Here is a 12,764-nt window from a genome sequence, read left to right as displayed (position 1 = left end):
TCACTTTTTAATTACTTATTTATCAGCAAGATTGTAGGGTGTTTACATTTCTACCCAACTTGGCATTATGATGTTTCATTTGGGATTCACTGAGTCTGAGTTGGTTTAATGAATCATTAAGTGGTAAGTCACCAAAGTAAACAACTCAGCATGTGTCTTGTGCACTAGAGATCTTGTTAGGCCTGAATGTGTGTTCTCCCCAACCTCTTTTTGTGGTCCAGACAAACAGGCACCAGTGCTGTTCAGACAGTGAGTGCCGAGGGATTTGCTTCTCTATTTTTCAATTCCTGGAATAATCTGTCATCCATCCATCAGCATTGGAGAGAAATATGGAAATAGGAAATATTAGAAGTAAACAAATCTCTGCAGGTCCTGGTGTCTTAAAGCTGCAAATTGTGCAGTGCTGCCCTTGGCAAATGGACTGCTTTTGCATCAAAGCTACAGCAGCAGTGGGTGCCACAATGGGTTCAACAAATTAAATTATCATTCCCAAAGCTTGAGCACATCCACCCTCTGCATGAATTTGTTGTCTGTGTCTGCTTTTCCTGTTTTCATTTATTCTTTTGCAGTCTTGATGGAGTTGTGGAGTTTGACATAAGAATATGAGTGAAACTGTGCCTGTGGGCTCCCCTACAGGGATAAATTCTGCAGAGATGATATAAATTTAAAAAAAAAAATAGAGAAATAATAAAAGTGGATCTGGATTTTGGCAAATATAGACACACTGTTCCTGACTTTCCAATCTGAATTCTTCAGGAACCCACCATTGATTGAGAAGTACATGAGCATATATAAATTGTATTTGTACTAACTGATTGATTATTATCAGTCTATATTATAATACTGTGAATAAAACCTGTGAATAAAAACAAACCTATAGTGCAGACTCTAATGCAGACAGAGGCTTCTCATAATTGCTCAGTGATTAAGAGGCTGCACATTACTGTACATTACAATAATGTGCAGTAAACGGCAGATTTCTGTGTAGTAAATTGAAGTGGGGAAAATAAATCACAGAACAACATTTAAATCCTTTCTTTAATCAGGAAGTGAGTCTGATATCTTTTTGAGTGAAGGAGAGCTAGTAACACCCACTCTGATTAAAGCTAAAAACTGTGACTATGATTTGCTGGTTGTCAGTAAATCCCTGCTGTATGAGGCATCTGGACAAGACTTGTGAGATCATGATCATCAGATAATTCATCTTGTCAGGTCGGCTGGTTTAGACCAATAAACATCCTATTGAGGACTGTTAAGGACAGCAATAAGCAGTTCACCCAATCACCTGCTAAATCTTTTTTGAATGTAATTGCCTGCAGTTATAATTAACTGCACTGCTGCTAATTCACTGGACACAAATGACCAAAGGAATTGTTACCACTTTTTAAATTTTTTTGCCTTCAACATGCATGAATGAGCTAGAAAAAAGTCAGCTTTGTCAGAACGTATTGAGACTCTAAACACTGTAATCACTTACTTTGGTGTCAGTGGATTATAGGAATCATACTAAGGTATGAGCAGCGAGTCTACTTTGACTTTGATCCACTGTCTTTGACTCTGTTTTACCAAAGCTCGTCTAACAAACATCGATTGAGCTCCTGCTGGTTTCTGTTTCCCAGACATTGCTCCGAGTATTATGATGAGTGTGAATAGATTTATAAATATCAGCGATTGGCTGGTGTTCCACTCACATCCACAAAGGCATCGCTTTATCTTTTGCAGTAATAAGCACCTTGCTTCACCTGCAGTGGTCACTGACTTACATTGAACCTCAATAGTCATTTTGCCCTTGTGTGCTTGAAAGGTATATTTTTGTGGGACATTTCATAATAACCTTTGCTGGTTGTAAAAAGGTCCACTTAAGTATTGATGTGAGGGAACACTGGACTCTCCTGCAAACTTGCACTTTTGATTGCCTGGGTGTTTCTGTCAAACCTGAAGAAAAATGCAGAAATTAAGTGGAGGACTCTGTGAGCTGACTTTGTGTCAAACCTCTTTGTGTCAAACTTGTGCAACACAAGGTAAAGATTACAGCCATCACACAAAAATTGCAACAGTCTCTGCTAATAGCCCCACTTCAGAACTCCCCTGCTCAGATCTCACCTGCAGCTTGTTCACGCAGTCTTCTGAGCACATGTGAATAATGAACACAGAATAGCCTAAAAGTGAGATGTACGAACAGAGAAAGGAGGAGTAATCTGGTGATGCTGTTTTCTATGAGTCCTTTTGATGTACAGTTATAACTCTCATTGGAAACTGTCCACTTTCCTAGTCTGCTGTTGTGGCAAGAAAAAAAAAAGATTGTAGTTGTTTCTCTTTAAACCTTTCTACACTGAGGGAGGGAAAGATAGAGAAGGAGTTTCAAGCTGACAGAACAGTTGGCAAACATGGGACCTGTGTTCTGTGCTATGAACTTGTTTGCTAATGTTTCAGACTTATTTTTACACTCCAGAAAGAAATGCTCATATCTTAGGGCTAAGATTGCCATAAGGCTATAGGAACTCAATTTGCTGCTATTGGTTTGGCTCCGCGTTGTTGTAAGTATGTTGGTGTATGTGAGTAAAAGCCAGGATTATTATTAGAGATGCTACTAAATTGGTACCCCCACTTTCACCAATGCCGCTGGTGTAAATATCTGTGTTACCATCACATGTATTGGTTTCACTGTTCTGTTTTTGAAACACTCATTTTGGCTCAGTCTGAATCCTGATACAAGGAGTAATTTGAATTCACTTTGTGTCACATTAAAAAGCTACTCACACTATAAGTACATCATTCTTCTGGTTTGTCTGTTTTCGTATTGGAGCTAAATTGGAAAGTCAGTCTACTGGTAAATAATAAGCAGCTAATTTGATAAAAGTGTAACTAATGTCCACGGTTGCTGGTTTCAGATATTGGATAGCTAAGTCCTATATGATATTAAATTCAATTAAATAAATGTCTTTGCCATTTTTGTAGCATTTTGCAATAATTATATGAAGGAAGTGCAGGTAGAGAAACCAGGGGATTGACTTGAAAAAAAGATGAAGCCTCAACTGGTTAAAAAGGACATGTTAGCTGTTGTGCCTGTTGAGCCACTGGGTCCCCCATTTTTTATCTTTTGGAATATTTATAATCATAAAACAATCTGGATATGTTAATAAGAACTGTGATAAGCATTTCTTTACTTAAGACTAATTAAGAAAAGTTATCAGTTGCAGGTCTGTTCACATTACAGTGCTAACTAAGTTTCTGTTCTTCTTATATAACAATATTTATGTATGTTAAAACTCACTCCTATATGACTGCTGTATCTTAAAACGGTTTCTCCTTTGAATTGGTGTTGTCATGCAAAGACTGTATCCAGCTGAGCCCTGCTGACGACACAATCTATTAGAAAGATGTGGTATAAAAATAAACCCGTTATTTCTTTCCATTTATGTCAGTCTGACTTTGCCTTTATATGACACCCAAAGTTTATCACATGTGCCTGAAAAGTTGTTTTTCAGACATATTTCCTCCTGTCTCTTTGCATTTAGCCACCCACTTTGCATTGTATGCATTTTGTTCAGTGAGCATGAAAATTGCCCCATTTAATGAAACCCTACCATGCGTCTCAAGAGTCAACACTTTTTGAAGTGCCGAGAACAACTCACCGACCCTTCCTCTAAGAGCTCCAGAATCCATAGGAGGCGATGCTGCAAGAGAACAACAGATGTCGCTTTAGATTTCTGGTTTGTCCTGCATATTGTTATATTATAATGCTGCGGGGCCTGACTGACCGTATGCCCAAACCTAAAAAGAGCAGTATTGTGCTTCTGACATATATCAGTCACTTGAATGCCAGTGTTGACCTATATATGAAGGCCTGGGTCAAAGGAGAGACAGGCTGGTCAGAACATAGAGCAGATATCTTGCCTAATGGACCTTAATGTAGCATGCGTCAGACTGTGGCACACAGATATAGCCAAGAGGAAGACACAATTTGTGTGCTGCTTTGGTGAAAAATGAGCAGAAACAGTTGTGTTTTGATGTGTTTCTGACTGTATAATACAGACCACTGCCCTCTGGATGAGAATGACATGCATGAAAACCTTTACACATACGCAGATAAACACTAGAGGCTCTCCGCTTTCTCTGGTGTGACTTTCTCTTCCTCATTGTTCCTCTTTCTCTTGCTCAATCTTGCTCTTAACATCTGTTTTTCATACGTAAGAACTCACTCGTAAACCTCCTGAATTGAGAGTGATCAATTTTAACCCCGTGAATCCATTTGCTAATTGGATTCACATGTATTTTGACAGCAGAATACAGGAGAACATGGACCAATTCCCCACGGGGGAAAGGAAAGATGCAGAAAATTTAGTGTGACTCTAAGTCCCATTATCTATGCCTTGATGACTCCTCTGGTGCAATAATCAATAGAGTCTGACTGGCTCCAGGGAAACAGGGCCCACTACAGGAAGAGGCTATCTCCAAACCATCCATTATGGATGAGAAGAGAAGTGAAGGGATGGAGAAATAAGCAGAAGAAAGCCGTAAAGATAGAGTCAGAGGAGAAGGATAAGTGTATAGAAAACAGGAAGCGGAAGCAAGAAAAAGAGCGAGTAAAGAATGTGAGGAAGAGTTGCTCCAGAGTGGATGAGTGGTGGAGGCATAAGGTGGAGATTGCAGTCAGGCAATGTGGCTGTGCTGTTTATTTTGTTTTGTTTTTTTGCTGTACCTCAGCTTCCTCTGTGTGGTTGGTTCATGCTGTTCTTCCACTGTGACTGTAAAGTTTATTTCCAGCTGTGGGACTGGACGCAGCCCTCACAGCTATCAAAATTAAATTGTCTTCTTCCCTCCTTCCCACAGCACGCTGCCACCCTTGCAGCAAACATGGTTTTTTTTTGTTTTTTTTTTTGTAACAGCTATTCTTTTTCTCCTCCCCACAGCTGCATCCTTCCCATGATGCATGCCGTACTCTTCTGACTTGTTCTTCCTTGTTGTGGTAATTTTGCTCTTCTTGCTGTGGCTTCCATACTTTTTGGCCACACACATAAATATCAGCCTTCCTCACTGAAAAATGCTCATAAACAGCCCCTCCCCTCTCGCATCCTCCTCCTCCACTGTGATGTGAGGTCACAGCTGGGAAGCCCTTTGATTTGACAGCTCAGTGTTTATGTGATAATACATTCGTGTATGTGATGGAGGGGGCTTCTGTGCTGCTGAGTGCCTGTGATAGAAGGGGGCAGGATGCCATGACAGCGGTTCCTAACCAGCACTAGCAGTTTATCCTCAGGCATACTGTAGCGGGGATATATAGAGTTGGCTCCACTGCTGCCAACTCAAGCTAACAGGACTGCACCTACAAGCGTGTTGGGGTCTCTGTGCACCTCAGGGCTGTATACTTAGGAACAGAGGTGGGTGGTAGAGTAGGCTCAGTGTTTGGCTTGTGTATGTGCTGTGTGGTGGAGCCAGAGCAGTACTTAGAGTCAGGAAGTTTGCTTGCTTCTCTTTGCTTATTGTGAGGATGTGTGTGCACGTGCGTGTGCATGTATGTGTGTGTGTGTGTGTGTGTGTGTGAGAAAGAGCATGTGGCAACGCTGAGCTCTGCTGGCTCTGGGATTCTGTCCTCTGCAGAGGGAATAGCTCATTATCTGCCTCTCAGAATGAAGCATCCTACCTAACACTGCAGTGCCGCACACTGAAAGGATAAACCTATTGAAGCATTGTGTGTGTGTGTGTGTGTGTGTGTGTGTAACTGGATATGAGACTTTAGCTTGCAAGTTGGTGCAAGGAAAGTGGCGGTGTACCCAGTATCCACAGTATCTGCTTCCATTTCTATATGTTATCTCTTTTTTTTGTTAGTTTGGTATAAAATATTTTCTGGGTCTTGCAATATTTGAATGTATTACTTTAGGTATTACTTGTGCATGCTTGAGCTAATAATGCATTAAATATTCATTGTTTCATTTAGTCTTTTTTGTGTATGACTGTTGCATGGCATTATATGGAACAGGTGTGATAGCTGTCTCTTTGATATATATTGGTTCTTGCATGCCCATTGTAGCCTATTACAGCAAGTAGTGAGCTCACTTCAAAATAATTTATATGTTTTGTGATTTTCCTCTGCATTGTTCCTCTCTGTGTTGTGCTTGTGGGCCTTAAGTATCTATTAGATACTTAACTATTCTAGCTGCTTGTACTTCAAACAGTTCATGGTATGAGCCCACCATCAGGGTCAATTTGTGCACTTTTGTATGAAACACACCTTGTGCCTTGTGCACAAGGCTTTATAATCACTGGGTTATGGTAGTTCAGTAGAATAATTTTGAATAGCCAAACAAACTGAATTTTGACTTATGAAATTCAGCAAATTACTGTGGAGAAATCCACCAAATAGCTGTATCGAATTGTAGCTCAAGGTGAAACGACTTCAATTTTCCGAGTATGCGCACCCGTTAAAAGCACTGAAAACTCATTGTACGTGGACACCAAATGTGGTCCAGGTTATTCCACTGGAGGTGTTTAAAAGTTTTTTTTTTTTTTTGCTATGCTGTAGTTGGATGAGAGCCGTTCTCAGCTGCAATAACATGATCTCATGAACTCACTCATGTGTGCAATACATGAGACTTTTTTTCCACTTTGATTGTGTCACGACGAGGGGCTGTGTGTGGAGGGAAGGACCCAAGTGCAGGACATACGCAGACGTAAAGTAAAACTTGTTTATTTGCCGTGACTCGAAAAATACAAAATACAAAAACCAGAAATCTCAACCAGGGCAAAAAACAAACGGAAGCCTGGGAGAAAACCAAAAACCAAAACACACAGCTAGGAGGGGAACACTGGGGAGAACAATGACAACGACGCAACAATGAACAAAGGAAGACTCAGGGCTTAAATACACACAAGGGGCAAGTGGAAACAACTGGGGAAGACAGGTGAACCAAATTAACCTAATGACAAAGGGGAAGCAAAACTAAACAGCAAACACAGGGAACACGAGACTGTCAAAATAAAACAGGAACTGACTACACATAACAGACGCAGACCTAACACTGAAAACTTGACAAAGAGAACATGCACAAAACAACAAGGGAAACTAAACCTCATAGTAAAACAATATAACTATAAGAAACATAACCTAAGTATAACAAAGAAAGCTACACAAAAGAAACTCAAAACGCTGGGCCACCGGCCCAGGACCATGACAGATTGTTGCTAATTCTTAACCATTTAGTGTATAAAAAAAATCACAATATTTGTCACACACGGATCCCAGCTTATAAAATGTGCTTTTATCAGAATTTATTTCATTTTCTTTCAAGTAATTGGAGTTATCCAACTCTCCACCTCATTCCCACTTGAACCCCCCCCCCCCCCCCCCCCCCCCCCAAAAAAAAAAAAAAAGCTCTTGCAACAAGAGATGACCACCTTTCAAGGAACCTTCTTTTACCTAAACCCTCGACACTACTCACATTAGCATGCACACAAAAGCTCTTTCGTGCGGGTTGGGTCCAAGTGGTCTCTTCTCTTAAGTCAAAACTTGGGAAGCTCATTGTGCTTCTGTTCTCTTCGAATGACTCTCAGTAATAAAGGGCTTTGAAAGAGGAATCAGATCAGAATAATCAGGAGTAATTTACTTTGGCTTAAACTGAAGCATTTGAGGGAATGTAGTGCTATCTTTTCTGATATTAATAAACCAGAAAGAGCAGCGGTGAAACTCTGTTACTGTTATCTTGCTATAATCCACTAAATCTTTGTCTGTCTCTCTCAGGAACATCTCCTACATAGTCAGGAGGTTGACGACCAAGCTTGGCACATTGTTACATCTTAGGCCTGTGAAGATTCTTATCAATATCTGATATTATGATGTCACTATGTTGCCTAGCAACCTTCTACCACTGAGCTAAAATTTAAATTTTTTAGCATTTAAGCACCTATAAAACCTTATTAAAAACATTGCCAACATCAATTTAAATCAGTTCAGTTCAGTTTGACATCTAATTTATGTCCACTATAAATATATGATATATTTTATATTATGATGCAATCACATTGCCTAGCAACCACATTACAATGGGCTAAATGGGGGTGGGGGCTTATTTCTGGCTGATGAGTTATTTTTTAGATGGTGAATGGTTGATGTGGTCCCTTATTCATGGATAGATGCATAGATGTTAATACAGTTTGCTGTATATAATCACACAATCAGTCCCAACAGCTTGAATGGATCAAACAATACTGTAACATGGGAACTAGTATACTTATATAGGTTAATTTATGTAGCTAACAGAATAAATTCAGATTCACTGACCTGTCCTTCACCAATAGTGCACAACACTAACACTTCATTCCATATGGAGTGTTACAGAGTTGATTACACACATATTATTCCAAGTTCAAAGCCAAATTCAAAGGCAAAGAAGCACAAGAGGATGTTTGTGGGAATAAAATCAGTTAAACATTGCCAGCAGCTCAAAGTGGGAATCAAATAAATGAACACAATAAAAAGATGTTTGCAGAGCCCTGGTTCTCTGTATGAAGTTTCTTTAGAAAGTACAAAATGAGTACTGTTCACAAGACCAATGACCAGTGTCACTTGTGTATTTCTTTTCTTCCCTTTCATGCATCCATTCTGCTCATTATGCACCACCACATGTAACTTGATAACAGGGCACATATTTTTAAGACAGCTGCATATCATCCTCTGATGAGAATCAGTTTAATCTAGTGGATATTATCAACACATTATTTTAAGAGAGTCGAGTTTAGTGATTTATTAATTTGCACAATTACACAGTGTGCATGATCAGTCATCTGCTGATCATAAATTGCAGATAAATGCTAATCAAGGCGGATGATTTTTAATTTCACTGCATATGATCACAAATTAGAATCTCTTTGATTTATTCAAAAGAAAGTCACATTATCAGTGGAGAATTCTTCATGTTCATGAAGTGTGATATTGGAGTTTTATTGTTGAACCTTCCTGTACACAAGAAAATCTGTTATTTGTTTCTTCAGCCTTCAGTCATAGTGTGTTGATTGTGTGTGTGGGACTCTTACAGCAGTTTGTTTCCCTATTTCTGCCAGTTGCAGGTTTTCCAAAAAATAATGCAAACAAAACCGTCCAATATCCGAGAAATATATCTACTTAAATAAATACAGCCACAAATACCCGTAAATGTGCATGCTAAATTCGTCTTCTATAGTCAGAGTCGTGTTCTTAAATGGCATAAACTCAATGTACTGCACCTCTGATAACATTTACAGAAGGGGGAAATGATCCTCTTTTTTTCCTGTCACCGGTGAGGTTCTGCTGAGTCAGAAGTCTTGGGTAAATCATGCTGAAAGAAAAAGCAGAATTCAACCAGACACAAGCCATATGCTGTGGCACTGCACTCTGTGCTCTGCTCCACATGCTCTGCTTCTGAGAGATTTGCATTGGTTTTGATTAGTCAGGGAGCTCATGGTTTAAGAACAGATGTAGAGTGCTTGCTAAAAGGAAGAAATTGTATTTTGTGCTTCTTTGCACAATTCTCCTGACTTTTTAGGGACTGAGTGCTTCATCATAATGGATGTCATTAGATTGGGTTTGGTCTCAAGCATCATCTGCAGCTCTCTTGACTTGGTTCATTTGCTATGATGACTTGAAGGCTAAGTGCAGGCATTTGGGTATATTCTAGTATGTATTTCCAACACTAAAATATATTTTTTGCATTGCTTGCTCTCTGCAGTTTCATTTTCCATAATACCACATGTAAGTTGAATTTAAGCTTACTTATGGTATGTTGAAAGATTTGGGGCCTCTGCATGATTTAAATGAAATTCAATAAGGTTAATCTGATTGCTCTGGGTTCTGTTGTCCCAGCACAAAACTTTGTTTTGTTTATGTTTTTTTTCCTTTTAGCATAATCATACAATTTATCTGTTTGTCTGCTGTGAGCCCCGCAAGGCTCCACCTTTCTTAAACCTTCTGGTGTCTCCTTTACCAAATCCCTGTAACACTTGCTCAGCATCTTCCTGGTTGTTGCAACCCAAACACACTGCACTATGTGAATGTTTGTATAATGTTGCTTCTTCCTGTCCCCAAAATAGAATAGATTGCACTTAAAACTTATACCCCCCCCCCCCCCCCCCCCCCCCCACCCCCCGGCTGAGTAAAAAACTCACAGCTGGGAGCAGCTGAATAATATATATCATCCTTTTGCTGTTTGCTCATGAGTAACTCTGCTGAAGAGGTTTGCATAAGGGACATTACTTATTTTAGCTTTTCTTTCTTTCCCCTGAAGGAAGCGGTAGAGTGGTCCCTAAACTTATTAAGTTATTATTTTACAGTAGAAAATGTATGATGTATTTAGCTTGAGCTAAAGTGCAGACACTTTTATGTACTAAATACATAATATGAATAAACATTTCTACTAAGTGAGACTTTTTTCATACTTGAAAAATAGACCAGCCAGTGTTTAGAGTGAGTGTAGTGTATAGATTTCACAACTATACAAAAACCATGTTTTTAATCCAGGTTATTGTTATCAATCAGTTTATATATTGAAGGAATTTAACTAACAAGAGTGTGTGCTGCTTAAGCCTTCAGTTTTCTGCGTGTTCGTTTATCGAACAGGAATGACATAAAACAACAGAATAAGGAGTCCAATTATTAAATTTAATAAAACCATTTCAAACAGTTTACAGATTAATCTGGTTCAGAATTTTCGGAGCTGCCTAATGTAGCCAGTCGGTGCAGCTTTACACAAGTCTGACACCGCCCTCTATCTTAGTTCAACTTTTATACACAGACGTAGACACAGTTACACAGTTGTTGAAATATCCAAGCATGAAGCATGCTTATCAGTTCCTTCTTCTGTGCCCTTCACTGTCTACTATGCAGTCTTATTTCTGTCTGCTGTGCAGTGTTATTTCAGCACCTTCACCTTGTTGTGAAGATTAATTCTGCGATATGCTACTTGATGCTATATTTCTATTTAAATTGTTATATTTATGGTATGTCTAGTGTGCTCCTCCCTTCAATATGCATACTGTTAAAAATGTTATAAGCTCATAAAAGCTGATATATGCTCTCTGTGCTTCTCCCTTGCAAATATTTTATATATACATTGAAGAAAGCAGATTTTTCCTCGTAAGCATAATGTGCTTTTTTATATCTATTTCCGAGGTAAACAAGCTTTTAATAACACCTGATAATGTTATTTACTTCGAATTCAGTGTTGCAAATACTGCATCCAGTATGTAAAACTCAGTTTGAAAAATAAACTACAGTGACAGGTTCAATCATTTATTCATAGTTTTACATTTTGGTGGTCAAAAGACTTCCAGTTTACATTTGTGTGACATAATTAACTTTAACAGCTGGAAATGTTGTTTGTTATTAAAGGTAAAAGAAAACGGAAGAAGACTTAATCCTCCTTTACTGATTGATTTCTTGTGCTTTCTTTTTAAGATGTGGAGATTAATAAACTTCAAGGAACAAATTATTGTTGTCATTTTCTACATATATTATGGATGTGTGTTGGGCTTGGAGAATTACATCAACTTTAATGTGAATAGCCGACAACACTCTTTCATGTCTTATCTTCACTTTGCTGGTCCCCCTAACAGATGCACAATTTACTTAGCGAAGCCTGTGTTTTGATTTTTTTTTTTTAACCTTTTTTTTGTCAATAAAGTGGGGGTTATTATGACTGACGATATGTCGAGCTTCCTGCGAGATGGCTAATGATGGAGCAAAGTGGGGGGTGGTGGGAGGTGGTGGTGGTGGGGTTAAAGTTTGTGTGCTGGGGAAAGGGGGTGAAATAGTGTGTCTGTGTATATATTTTCAATTCTTTTTGTGTGTGTGTGGGTGTTTCAACATGTATGTGTGAGTGAGATGGGACGGCTTAAGAGATTAAACCACAGCCAGGCCACAGTGAGAAGAGTAGACCCCTCCGTGAAGCATTCTCACTGCAGGGAGGCTTCTTCTCATTGGCGTCCCATTTGCATGGCTCCCTGTCCTGCTCAGGGAATTGGCCTTTTCTTTTCTTATCATCCCTCCCTCCTCCTTTGCACCTTGGAGAGAGAGAGAGAGTGCTTCCATCCAGCAGGATTGCTTGTTTCTGAGGCAGACAATAGAGCAGAGTATTTAGGACACTTGGCAGGCATGTTGGAGGGGATGGGGACATGGGCTGCTAAGTAGCTCATCTCGTCACATAGCCACTGGCATGATAGCTCTCGACAGCAAGGTAAGCACTGAGCAGAGTCACACCACACACACGCCATGCCCTAATTGTTTTTCTGTGTGTCTATTACTCTCACAGAGTGCTGATAGTTCTCCACTAATAGGTAAACCCCTCCTCTTTTTGACTACAATGCAATTAAGCAGGGTATTTATGGCTTATTTTATGATTACATTTATACATTCCCTTTGTCTGGTTAATCTCTGGTCTAATGTTGGATCCACACCTTCTAATCTAATAAGGGATGAATGGGAACTGTTGTGCGGAGGACTCGACTTAAATTAATCTCATCATTGTTCTATAGTCATTTGTTGTCTCTAACCAATGAAGAAAAAAAATCCTCTGAGAACTCTCTTTGTGCAATTTGAAGGTATTGATTGTTTTTCTCAATATACTTCATGATACAATTGCTGGAGCTTCCTTCCTTATCTGTACAACTTCCCCATCAAGTGTAAGCAACACTCCATGACCAAATAATTGCAATTATTTACTGCAGTATGTTGCCATTAGTAAATGGGGACCAAGACATGTAGCTTTTAAAAAATGTCAGTGCTCTCCTGTAGAAAC

General features: G+C 39.3%; 1 protein-coding gene across 3 annotated transcripts in view; it reads left to right on the top strand.

Annotated features, from left to right (window-relative positions):
• cntn1a (contactin 1a) overlaps positions 1-12,764 on the top strand; it is a 75,245-nt gene that overhangs the window by 13,208 nt on the left and 49,273 nt on the right. Inside the window, exon 1 of one of the 3 annotated variants that reach the window (XM_030730541.1) lies at positions 11,999-12,203. The exons of the other annotated variants lie outside the window; for them this stretch is intronic. The gene's annotated coding sequence lies outside the window, so the exon portion shown is untranslated. Of the gene's footprint in view, positions 1-11,998; positions 12,204-12,764 lie in introns of those variants that run through there. 3 annotated transcript variants of the gene reach the window in all.

The sequence above is a fragment of the Archocentrus centrarchus genome, chromosome 6 (assembly GCF_007364275.1).
Source record: "Archocentrus centrarchus isolate MPI-CPG fArcCen1 chromosome 6, fArcCen1, whole genome shotgun sequence".
NCBI classification, from domain to species: domain Eukaryota; kingdom Metazoa; phylum Chordata; class Actinopteri; order Cichliformes; family Cichlidae; genus Archocentrus; species Archocentrus centrarchus.
This window is presented reverse-complemented; position numbering and strand designations above follow the sequence as displayed.